The sequence below is a fragment of the Malaclemys terrapin genome, chromosome 9, assembly GCF_027887155.1.
Source record: "Malaclemys terrapin pileata isolate rMalTer1 chromosome 9, rMalTer1.hap1, whole genome shotgun sequence".
Lineage (NCBI taxonomy): Eukaryota > Metazoa > Chordata > Testudines > Emydidae > Malaclemys > Malaclemys terrapin.
Window position 1 is genome coordinate 47,019,819 of NC_071513.1, and position 12,505 is coordinate 47,032,323.

The following is a 12,505-nucleotide window of genomic DNA, read 5'->3' on the forward strand; positions in this document are numbered from 1 at the left end:
GATCCTCCTGTGATGGGTTGGATCACAGAAACCCCCTTGGGAGCTGCCACCCGATGTGCAAGACTACTTCTACCCCTGTTTTCCCTGCCAGCTCTGGACCCCAGCAACCTGTCTTGCTGAGCCAGACACTTCTGTCTGCTCCAACAAAGACCCAGGGTCTGAATTACTTGCCCCAAAAGCTGCAGGTTTACCTGAAAACAGCTAACAGAAGTGTTCCCGTCTTTAACACTCAGGTGCCCAACTCCCAATGGGGTCTAAACCCAAATAAATCCGTTTTACCCTGTATAAAACTCAGACTGGATACCTTCCAGGCCTGGGCACAATTCTTTCCCCTGGTACAGCTCTTGTTCCAGCTCAGGTGGTAGATAGGGGATTCTTCATCAGGGCCGGCTTTAGTAAGTGCAGGGCCCGATTCAAATACCTGGCGGCGGTCTGGGTCTTCGGTGGCACATTAGCGGCAGGTCCCTCACTCACTCTGGGTCTTCCGTGGCACTGAAGGACCCACCACCGAAATGCCACCGAAGACCCGGAGCGAGTGAAGGACCCGCCGCCGACGTGCTGCCAAAGACCTGGACCACCGCCGGGTAAGTAAAAAAAATTAAAAAGGCGCCTAAGTTAGGCGCTCTTCTTTAGAGTGTGGGGCCCTCTTAGGCGCGGGCATGGGGCATCTTAGGTGCAGGACCCGATTCCAGGGAATCGGCCTCAAGCCGGCCCTGTTCTTCATGATGGCTCCTCTCTTCCTTTGGTCTGTTCCACCCCTTTATATATCTTTTGCATAAGGCAGGAATCCTTTGTCCCTCTCTGGGTTTCCACCCCCTCCTTCTCAATGGAAAGACACCAGGTTAAAGATGGATTCCAGTTCAGGTGACATGATCACATGTCACTGCAAGACTTCATTGCCCACTTGCCAGCACACAGATACACAGGAAGACTCACAGGTATAAAACACATCCATCTGCAGACAATTGTCCTGGTTAATGGGAGTCATCAAGATTCCAAACCACCATTAATGGCCCACACTTTGCATAATTACAATAGGCCCTCAGAGTTATATTTCATATTTCTAGTTTCAGATACAAGAGTGGTACATTTATACAAATAGGGTGATCACACTCAGTAGATTATAAGCTTTGTAATGATACCTTACAAGAGACCTTTTGCATGAAGCATATTCCAGTTACATTATATTCACTCATTAGCATATTTTTATAAAATTATATAGACTGCAATGTCACACCTCCCCCATCCCCCACAGTCGATTCAAACTGCATTCTGGCCGTTTAGTTTGCAGTATCTGGAAAGCAGCCTGTGTTGTCAGCTTGCAAGATTTTATCATAGGTCACAGAACATGAAGTATCATGAAAAGCCCAGCTCCTGAAGTCAACCGGTTATGGGAGAATCCTGCTTAAAAAGAAAATGTAAATAATTAGGTTTCTTGCCCTCAGGGGTGCATTGAAGAGCCTGGAAACATGAGCCCTAAAGATGCAAAAGCCAGAAGGCAAATAAAAAGAACCCAACAATTATTGTTTTATGATCTTGTGATCGTTTAAGCCAGTCACATGATTTCTGATTACTGAAGGTGGCAATACTGACTCTAGGTTAAAAATGGACAGCTGAGCATGGCCCTTCTGAACTGCCCTAATAGAAATAGATCTGTCCCTGTGGTGTAAGATCTCACTTGCTGCTGGTTTGGTTGCAGATGGATGCAGACTTTGGTCTGCAAGTAGAGTGGAAACTGACAATGTCTCGATGGTAACAATAAATAGGAAGAAACTAGAGACAAATGCAACTTTTCTGGCAGGTGTCCAGAGCACCTCAGGCTATGGTCTTGTCTTTAGAGGCAAAGTTGGATTAGTGTTAGTACATGTTTTAGGCAGATCAAGAACCGAGCATTCAATAGCCAGATCCCAGAGTTCTCTTGTTTGTTATAGAATCATAGATTAGTTTTATTACCCTATGCTCTAACCTGGTAGAAGAACTAAAACCCCCAAGAACACCCATTCCCAGGTTGTTAGAATGTAAAGGACTTTCTGTCACTAGCATTGCATTAAAATGCAAGGAACATTTTGGAACTAAGCTACTTGAGTGACTGTTTTGAGATGCATTTGACAAGAGCTCAAGTATATTGGTATGGATTGCTGGCCTAACTGTCCTGAGACTACATTTAACTTCCTCCCATCACACAGTAACTTAGAGAGGGGAAAATAAGCTCTAAGCACAGAGCTGTGAGCCAGGAACTCAACTGATTATTTCTAATAGCACCTAAAAGCATATGTTATGAGCTGGGTGAAACCTTGTTATGGGTGGAGTTAAAAAACTCTTTAACCTGACACAGTCCCGCATTTAAGTGAGTTGTAGGAGACAATTAAGGGGCCACACTTAAAACAAAGTGTAATAGAATCTGCCCAGAAACTAGCACCAGGTGAGCAGAGTGGGTATTGTGACCAAGTGGGGTGGGAGAGAACATGCTGAAAAAGATGGCGGAAAAGAGAGAGATACAGACTGAAGAAGCCACTGAAAGCAGAGTGGATGACTGGAAGAAAACTGTGAAGAGGTTTTGGGTCAGAGATGCAGGCTGAAGCTCCTAGTGCTGAGAGTGAAAAAAGCTGTTTCCTGCTATTTGATTCCTTCTGTACTCAGAGACACAGGGCTTTGTACATTCTTTGTAAAAAAAGAAGATTGCATCCAAAAAAACAATTTCTATCCCAGTTCTATCACCAATTTCTACTCCCAGTTGGCACCCTCCCCAAACTTGGACTAGCTGCTCAGGTCAAAAAAAGAGGAACAGTTAGTAGGCAGGAAGGGTGCAACTTTTCCAGTTAAGTCAAGTCAAGAAGAATAGCTGCCACTTATCCAGGGCCAAGTTTAAGCTACTATACTTTATCGTAAAGAAAGGATTTTACAAAATGCAGCAGCATAAGTGTCACTAGCAAACTGAAAGCTTTGTAATATTTAAAACCTGTTTGCCAGTCATTCCGCACAAACAGACCAGAGCCGAGAGAGAATACAATCAGCAACACCTCTTGCCAGAGTCCTTGCATCCAGGGAAAGCAAATGGGCCTTGCAGTGTGTCAGGAAAGTCAATTAATTAGGCCTATTTCAAATTGGGGGAAGGAAATGGTGGGGGAGGAAGAATTCAAAAGCTGAAGGGCCCTCACGGCAAACACCCTGCCAGCTGCTCCCTTTCTCTGGTAGGAGCAGCTGTATTAATAAATCATCCCTGTCCTGTGAAACTTGGTGTGATCATCTGATCACTAGTGCTGCCTGGACGTGGGAGAGGCCTGCCTGCGTGGCTAACCAAATGACTCAACCTAGTTTCCTCCTGTGGACTGATCTCCTGGCCATTGATTTAAATGCCAGCAGAACTGGGCTTGGTGAGGGGGACTTAGGGCTTGTCTATACTTACCGCGCTGGTTCGGCGGCAGGCAATCGAACTTCTGGGTTTGATTTATCGCGTCTAGTCTGGACGCGATAAATCAAACTCAGAAGTGCTCCCCGTCGACTCCGGTAATCCTGCTCGCTGCGAGGAGTACGCGGAGTCGACGGGGGAGCCTGCCTGCCGGGTCTGGACGGCAGTAAGTTCGAACTAAGGTACGTCGACTTCAGCTACGTTATTCACGTAGCTGAAGTTGCGTACCTTAGTTCGATTTGGGGGTTTAGTGTAGACCAAGCCTTAGTGCCCTGTCCCACTGGGGTCATAGGAGACCCTCTGCTGTGTCTAACGGGGGACGTGATCAGGAAGTGGGGCTTGCTTTGCAACAGAGCTCAGATTGAAGATTTGGGGCTTGCTTTCAATGGGAGTTAGGTGCCTAAATACCTTCCAAGGATCTGGACCTCTGTGTTTGGCCCAATAAATCCCATAGATTTCAATAGGAATTGAAGGTGCTCAGCAGCTTTGTGCCTCTGTTTAGAAGTTGCTGAGGACTCCTATGAGTGGGTTTAGGAGAGATTCTGCCTCCCCCCCAAGAGAAAAGGATTACAGTGGGTTTGATTTCTTGTTTTTTAAAAGAAGTCTTGGATTCTCTCTGAACTGTACCTGAGGCCTCCCAGAATTTGCTGCCCTATCAATGTTCTAAAACTCTTCTGGACACACAGGCCCAGTGATCCCTGCCACTCACGTTGCATGTTGAGGAGAGTCTAGGCTATATTTCAGCCTTTTGTTTTCAGTCCTAGCCCTGTAGTGATGCTCTATGGTGCAGCCCGTAAGCCTAACTCCTTCTATCTCTGTTACCTTTTGTGGGATGCTTCTCAAGCTCTTGATCCATGAAGAACATCATCATCTGCTGATTTGCCACTTAATTCCTCCTCCTGGCCACGCTGGATACTTAGATCTTTGCAGTGCTTTGTCATCTGGGCAGGAGTGGAAAAATGTAGGGCCCCAAGAAGATGGCAGGAGCTTCACGCCTGAAGTGTCCATATCCTTGGTGGCCTCCAGGAAAAGATGCTGCTTTTTCACAGACATTAGCCAATAGGTCCATCAATGGCTATTAGTCAAGATGATCAGGAATGCAACACCATGCTCTGGGTGTCCTTAAGCCTCTCTGATTGCCCAAAGCTGGGAGTGGACAATGGGATGGATCACCTGATAAATTGGCCTATTCTGTTCATTCCCTCTGAAGCACCCTGCGTTTGCTGTTGTCAGGAGACAGGACATTGGGCTGGATGGACCATTGGTCTGAACCAGTATGGCCACTCTTACGATCTGGGGCTCAGTCTTCAGTGCTATTGATCCAGCCTTTTGACACTGTTGAGCTCACAAAGTACACTTTAAACATTCAGGGCCTGATTTTCAGAAGTGCAGAGCCTGCCCCACTCCAATGGAAATCAATGGGAGTTCTGGATGCTCAGCACCTCTGCCACCATTCCATTCATTCACGACCATCCATAAGCAACGTTTCTAGCCTGGTTTCTGAAGATCAGGTATTTGGAAATTAGATGGAACTGAGCTATGTTTTAGCCAGAAAACTGACACAGAGATTGTGGCTGTGGTAGAATGAAGAGAAAGGGTTTTCACAACAGTCATATAACCCCTAGGAGCAGCAGACACAGACCCCTATGACCACTTTGCACCTGACCTCCAAGAAGGGTCATGGGTCAGGACCTCCTGCTGTACTAAGTGGTGAGATAGGACAAGGACCCTTTTCATAGCTGAATGGCAGGGAGATTCTCTCTCCTTTTCCAGAAGAGGAAATCTGACATCTGGCCTTCCCCTGGCTGTTCTATAGATTTCACTATCCTTTTATGCTGTCACAGGGAATTAAATAATTGAGTCTTTACAACTGCTCTCAGCTGTTGCAAAAGATACTGACACCTTCCCCCTCTGCCAAGCCAAACATTCATGGAAGGTACTTGTTTGCACTGGGTGAGGACAGAACCCAACTTTAAAGCATCTCATTCCCCAATCAAGGCTTTCTTTTCCATGTGTATTTTTAGTATACACCCACCTGACACTTTTACCGACTGCATTAACTCCACTACCATTCCCCCGCTTTATAAATAGGCTTGGAAAGATTCGATTTTTTTCCTCAGTAAATGTCACTAAGCATCAATTTCACCATACACACAAAACAGGCAAAAATATTTCCACTAATAATCAACATTTACAGCTGTATGAAGTAAGAAAAATACAGCTTGAGAACTTATTAGAGTTTGATTTAAGGATATTGACTTTGTATATTTTGACATGAGATGTTGCCAATTTGGGTTTTAATGGTTACAAGGCTTTAACTTATGGAATCTCAGTGTCTCTTGTCATTGTTATTATCTGACCCTTCCCATAGTTTCTTGTAATTGTGAGTTTTTAAATCTATAAAAATGATTAAAAATAAACATCAAAGAAAAAAAAATCACATTCTGCCTAGTTAAAAGCTACTGATATATTCATGCTGTATATATTTTAAGTGGGTGGGTTTTTTGCGGGGGGGGGGGGGGCGGAGGTTGTTTTATATTGTGCAGTATCCCAAGTGTCTCAGCAGGGGGCTCTGTAGAAAAACACTTCTCCATAGAACGTACACAACATGATGATGTCCTTCTGAGCAGTGGTAATTATTAATAACTACAATTTGAAGGACTTTTATCCTTTTTTGAGTTTGCTGGGGTCTGCTCTTCTAGTGCCGGTTCTTGGAAAGCAGTGCAATTATCCCTCAACTGCAGAGTGAGATGCTTCAGAGCAGAGCCCTGAAAAGAGAGAGGAGAGTTGTGTATATTCCTAGCTAGCGGAAAGAATCTTTTATTCCAAATGCAGCAATTTACCCCTGCCAACCCCCACAGCTACTTGTACAGAAATTACTAGAACTGGGATTTCCTTCTCTCAGAAAATTATGCATGTCTGAAAAAAAAAATCCATCCTGAACTGGAACAAAAATATTAATTGGAAAATTTCCTGTGGGAAGCAGTAGAGGAGGTGGGAAGTTGTTTGTCCGGGAAGCCCTCTCTGATGGGCAACTTGGGGAACCCACCAGCTGAGGAATCCAGCTGCCCAGGGATTCCAGAGAACCTGTGGAACCCACTGCCCACGTTGGCTGGGGAGCCAGCAAGTCTGCCCACATGCTTTCCATTGCAAGGTCTGATGGAATAGACACACTCCTGTGAATGTGTCAATTCCACTGAATTAGTATTTTCTGATGATAAAATGTCAGAAAATATTCCACCAGCTCAAGAAATGTCATGGTTCAGGAATACAGCTAGTGCTCTGCCCAGCCATTATAAAGATCATACTCCTTTCAGAAGGAGTAATGGCCCTCTTCCTTTATATAAGGTCATTGCCACCGCAGCCTCCAAGTCAAATGATACTCTCCAGGCAAAGTGAGGGGGCACCTTTTGTTCCATGTTCCTCCAGCAATGCACCCCGAGGGTGATCATCACTGGAGCTCAGCAGCCCCGGCCAGGCTCATTCTGTCCTTGGGTGGGTGCCAGCAGATAAACAGATGTAGAAACAAGCAACCTAACATTCACCAGCTCTGACTGCAAACAACCTCTGTTAGCCTTCAAGTACTGGACAATGACATGTCTATAGGCTACTGCTTACAGCAGAAGACTGGAGTCAGGACATTTGTATATAATTAACAACTCTGGCCCTCATTTGCTGTGGGAAAAAGAGTAAGCCATTCTCTCCTGCTGCACACCTTGAAAATGGGCTTCCTGATATCTACCTAAGAGCTAGGGCTGAGGAGGGGCTTCAAGATTTACAGCAAACTAATTTTTAAAAAGTGCCTCTTCCTACTGCATGAAGCCCTGAAAGGTGTGGGTGGGGAGCTGTGCTTGTTCATTAGGGGTTTGTCTAGATGAACAGTGAGCAAGTGAGATGCAAATTTGCCACACACTAACTGTGTGTGTGGATCCCACTACTGCACACTAAAAAGGTCCCCTCGTGTACGCTGCCCTACTCCCATCTCTAAGCGGGGTAGATCAAAGTGTGCTAGGGAACTCCTAGTGCAGAGCAGTAGGGGCACAGGGACAGTCAGTGCGCAGCAGGCTGGTGCCAAATCGATTTACATCCCAGCTTGCTGCACTGTCCATATAGACAAGCCCTTATAGCAGTAGCATGGTCAAGGATAAACTAGGGTAAACAGAGTTTACTTCTCATTTGGTGAGTATGGAGGTTAGTTTACCCATAAAAAAAAAAAAAAAAATCATTACACCACACCACTGCCTTAATTAAAAATCCAGACGGGGGCCAGGCTGGAAGAGCATGATTGGAGAGCCACTACAAGGGAAACAGAATCCCCAAGGGAGGGAAACCTGACAAATTACAAGTCTCTTCCCTCTCACACTGTTCAAACTCACTGGGCCATTTCCTCATCAGGGAGTACGTTAATGGAGCTATACTGATTTACAGTACTTGAGGATCTGGGCCTTTGAATTTGTTTTTAACACCAATTTAAATTCAATGACATTTTGGATAAAGGAGGCCTTGACCTTGCATTTGTATCATTAAATAAATGCACACACCAGGCCATAAATTCAAATTTTAAAAAAATCTTTTGCAGCTCACTATTAGTGTTTGTAAAACACTCACCCACAGTAGTTACCATGCAAGTGTAAAGCATTCTAGCACATGTGGACAATCATGAAATTAGTGGCAAGTTACCAGAAGCTGCATTTCAGCATCCCACTCCAGTAGTATAGCTTAGAGATTGGTTTACTCATGACTAATGGAGTAGCATAGAAGGGGTATAGCAGAGATAACCTGGTCAGGCTTCAACAAGGTAGGAAGCTAGTCCCATTGACTGAAGCATTCATGGCTCCTACCAAACGCCAGCTAGTGAAAAAACTCCATCTGCTGATTCAAACCAAACTGAAAATACAGGAAGTAGGTGGTTCACAATTAGATCATTCGCACCACATTGTACCCACAAAGCTGTGTCTTGATTTATAATTAAGGCTATATTTTAGTCACGGGTATTTTTAGTAAGTCATGGACAGGTCACGGTCAGTAAACAAAAATTCATGGCCCGTGATATGTCCATGACTTGTACTATATAACTAAAACTCAGGCTGAGGGTGCTCTTGGGGAGGGTCTGGGGGTGCCACGGGTGCTGGGAGGGGGTGGCCCAGGACCCACACTGTTGCTGGGAAGAAGACGGCGGAGGGGCACGGCACACAACCTGGGATACCTGCTGGTGCTTGAGAAGGGTTGGTGGGGCTAGCAGGCTCCCTACCAGGCGCTGTGTGTTCCTGCAGCTCCTAGCATAAGGGAAGGCTAGGGGGGCTCCCCGTGCTGCCCCCACCACAAGCTCCAACTCCGCAGCTCCCATTGGCCGGGAACCGCAGCCAATGGGAGCTGTGGGGGCAGAGCTGGGGAGCATGGACAGCGCGAAGAGCCCCCTGGCCCCTCCGCCTAGGAGCTGCAAGGAAATGCTGGCCACTTCCAGGGAGCCCCCCAACCCCAAGGTAAGCACCACCCCGCACCTCAAGTCCCTACCCCAACCCCTTCCCACACCTAAACTGACTCAGCAGTGGCTGGTGCTGCTAGCCCAAGGGCTGCCTGATCTGCTCAGGCAGCCCCGGAGCCAGCCGCAGTGACCGCTGCAGAAGTCACGGAGATCACAGAAAGTCATGGAATCTGTGACCTCTGTGACAGACACGCAGCCTTATTTATAATCCCTCCATTAGAGACGTGCAGGCACAAACTCATTCTCTGGTTTGAGAGGCTCTTGGGCTCAGAGGACAGACTAAGCAAAGTCTTGAAAGCCTTTGGAGGATGTTTATTGTGATTCTCCTCCCTGAAATGCCAAGGCACTCAGCATGTCAAAACCACGTCAATGAGGAATTATTTTCAACCAAGTAGCTGCTATAAATTCCTGACAATTCCTATTATCAGGGGGTAGCCGTGTTAGTCTGTATCTACAAAAACAACAAAGAGTCTGGTGGCACCTTAAAGACTAACAGATTTATTTGGGCATAAGCTTTCGTGAGTAAAAACCTCACTTCTTCGGATGCATAGAGTGAAAGCTACAGATGCAGGCATTATATACTGACACATGTGAAGTAACTCCCTGCTCTCCAAGTGGAGAACCAGTGTTGACAAGGCCAATTCAATCAGGGTGGATGTAGTCCACTCCCAATAATAGATGAGGAGGTGTCAATTCCAGGAGAGGAAAAGCTGCTTCTGAAGTGAGCCAGCCACTCCCAATCCCTATTCAAGCCCAGATTAATGGTGTTGAATTTGCAAATGAATTTTAGTTCTGCTGTTTCTCTTTGAAGTCTGTTTCTGAAGTTTTTTTGTTCAAGGACAGTGACTTTTAAATCTGTGATAGAATGACCAGGGAGATTGAAGTGTTCACTTACTGGCTTGTGTATGTTACCATTCCTGATGTCCGATTTGTGTCCATTTATTCTTTTGCGGAGGGACTGTCCGGTTTGGCCAATGTACATGGCAGAGGGGCATTGCTGGCACATGATGGCATATATGACATTAGTGGATGTGCAGGTGAATGAGCCCCTGATGGTGTGGCTGATGTGGTTGGGTCCTCTGATGCTGTTGCCAGAGTAGGCAACGAGGTTTGCTACAGGGATAGGTTCCTGGGTTGGTGTTTCTGTGGTGTGGTGTGTAGTTGCTGGTGAGTATTTGCTTCAGGTTGGGGGGTTGTCTGTAAGCGAGGACTGGCCTGCCTCCCAAGGTCTGTGAGAGTGAGGGATCATTTTCCAGGATAGGTTGTAGATCGTGGATAATGCGCTGGAGAGGTTTTAGCTGGGGGCTGTATGTGATGGCCAGTGGTGTTCTGTTATTGTCCTTGTTGGGCCTGTCCTGTAGTAGGTGATTTCTGGGTACCCGTCTTGCTCTGTCAATCTGTTTCCTCACTTCCCCAGGTGGGTATTGTAGTTTTACGAATGCTTGATAAAGATCTTGTAGGTGTTTGTCTCTGTCTGAGGGGTTGGAGCAAATTCGGTTGTATCTTAGGGCTTGGCTGTAGACAATGGATCGTATGATGTGTCTTGGATGGAAGCTGGAGGCATGTAGGTACGTATAGCGGTCAGTAGGTTTCCGGTATAGGGTGGTGTTTGTGACCATCACTTATTTGTACTGTAGTGTCCAGGAAGTGGATCTCTTGTGTGGACTGGTCCAGGCTGAGGTTGATGGTGGGGTGGAAATTGTTGAAGTCCAGGTGGAATTCTTCAAGGGCCTCCTTTCCGTGGGTCCATATGATGAAGATGTCATCAATGTAGCGCAAGTAGAGGAGGGGCACTAGGGGACGAGAGCTGAGGAAGCGTTGTTCTAAGTCAGCCATAAAAATGTTGGCATACTGTGGGGCCATGCGGGTACCCATAGCAGTGCCACTGACTTGAAGGTATAAGTTGTCCCCAAATCTGAAGTGGTTGTGGGTGAGGACAAAGTCACAAAGCTCAGCCACCAGGCTTGCTGTGGCCTCATCAGGGATACTGTTCCTGACAGCTTGTAGTCCATCCTCATGTGGAATATTGGTATAAAGTGCTTCTACATCCATGGTGGCCAGGATGGTGTTTTCAGGAAGAACGTCAATGCACTGTAGTTTCCTCAGGAAGTCGGTGGTGTCTCGAAGATAGCTGGGAGTGCTGGTAGCATAGGGTCTGAGGAGAGTGTCCAAATAGCCAGATAATCCTGCTGTCAGAGTACCAATGCCTGAGATGATGGGGCGTCCAGGGTTTCCGGGTTTATGGATCTTGGGTAGCAGATAGAATACCCCTGGTCGGGGTTCTGGGGGTGTGTCCATGTAGATTTGTTCCCGTACTGTAGCTGGGAGTTTCTTGAGCAGATGGTGTAGTTTCTTTTGGTATTCCTCGGTAGGATCAGAGGATAGTGGCCTGTAGAATGTGGTCTTGGAGAGTTGCCTGGCAGCCTCCTGTTCATAATCTGACCTGTTCATTATGACTACAGCACCTCCTTTGTCAGCCCCTTTGATGATAATGTCAGAGTTGTTTCTGAGGCTGTGGATGGCATTGCGTTCTGTACGGCTGAGGTTATGGGACAAGTGATGTTGTTTGTCCACAATTTCAGCCTGTGCACGTCTGCGGAAACACTCTATGTAGAGGTCCAGTCTGTCATTTCGACCATCAGGAGGAGTCCACGCAGAGTTCTTCTTCTTGTAGTGTTGGTAGGAAGGTTCCTGTGGGTCAGTGCACTGTTCAGTGGTGCGTTGAAAATATTCCTTGAGTCGGAGACGACGAAAGTAGGCTTCCAAATCACCGCAGAACTGTATCATGTTCGTGGGGATGGTGGGACAGAAAGAGAGTCCCCGAGATAGGACAGACTCTTCTGCTGGGCTAAGTGTGTGGTTGGAAAGATTGACAATGTTGTTAGATGAGTTGAGGGTACCATTGTTATAGCCCCCAGTGGCAGGTATTAGTTTAGATAGCTTACAGTCCTTTTTCCTCTGTAGAGAAGTGAAATGTGCATCTCGTCCCCTAGTGCCCCTCCTCTACTTGCGCTACATTGATGACATCTTCATCATATGGACCCACGGAAAGGAGGCCCTTGAAGAATTCCACCTGGACTTCAACAATTTCCACCCCACCATCAACCTCAGCCTGGACCAGTCCACACAAGAGATCCACTTCCTGGACACTACAGTACAAATAAGTGATGGTCACAAACACCACCCTATACCGGAAACCTACTGACCGCTATACGTACCTACATGCCTCCAGCTTCCATCCAAGACACATCATACGATCCATTGTCTACAGCCACGCCCTAAGATACAACCGAATTTGCTCCAACCCCTCAGACAGAGACAAACACCTACAAGATCTTTATCAAGCATTCGTAAAACTACAATACCCACCTGGGGAAGTGAGGAAAACAGATTGACAGAGCAAGACGGGTACCCAGAAATCACCTACTACAGGACAGGCCCAACAAGGACAATAACAGAACACCACTGGCCATCACATACAGCCCCCAGCTAAAACCTCTCCAGCGCATTATCCATGATCTACAACCTATCCTGGAAAATGATCCCTCACTCTCACAGACCTTGGGAGGCAGGCCAGTCCTCGCTTACAGACAACCCCCCAACCTGAAGCA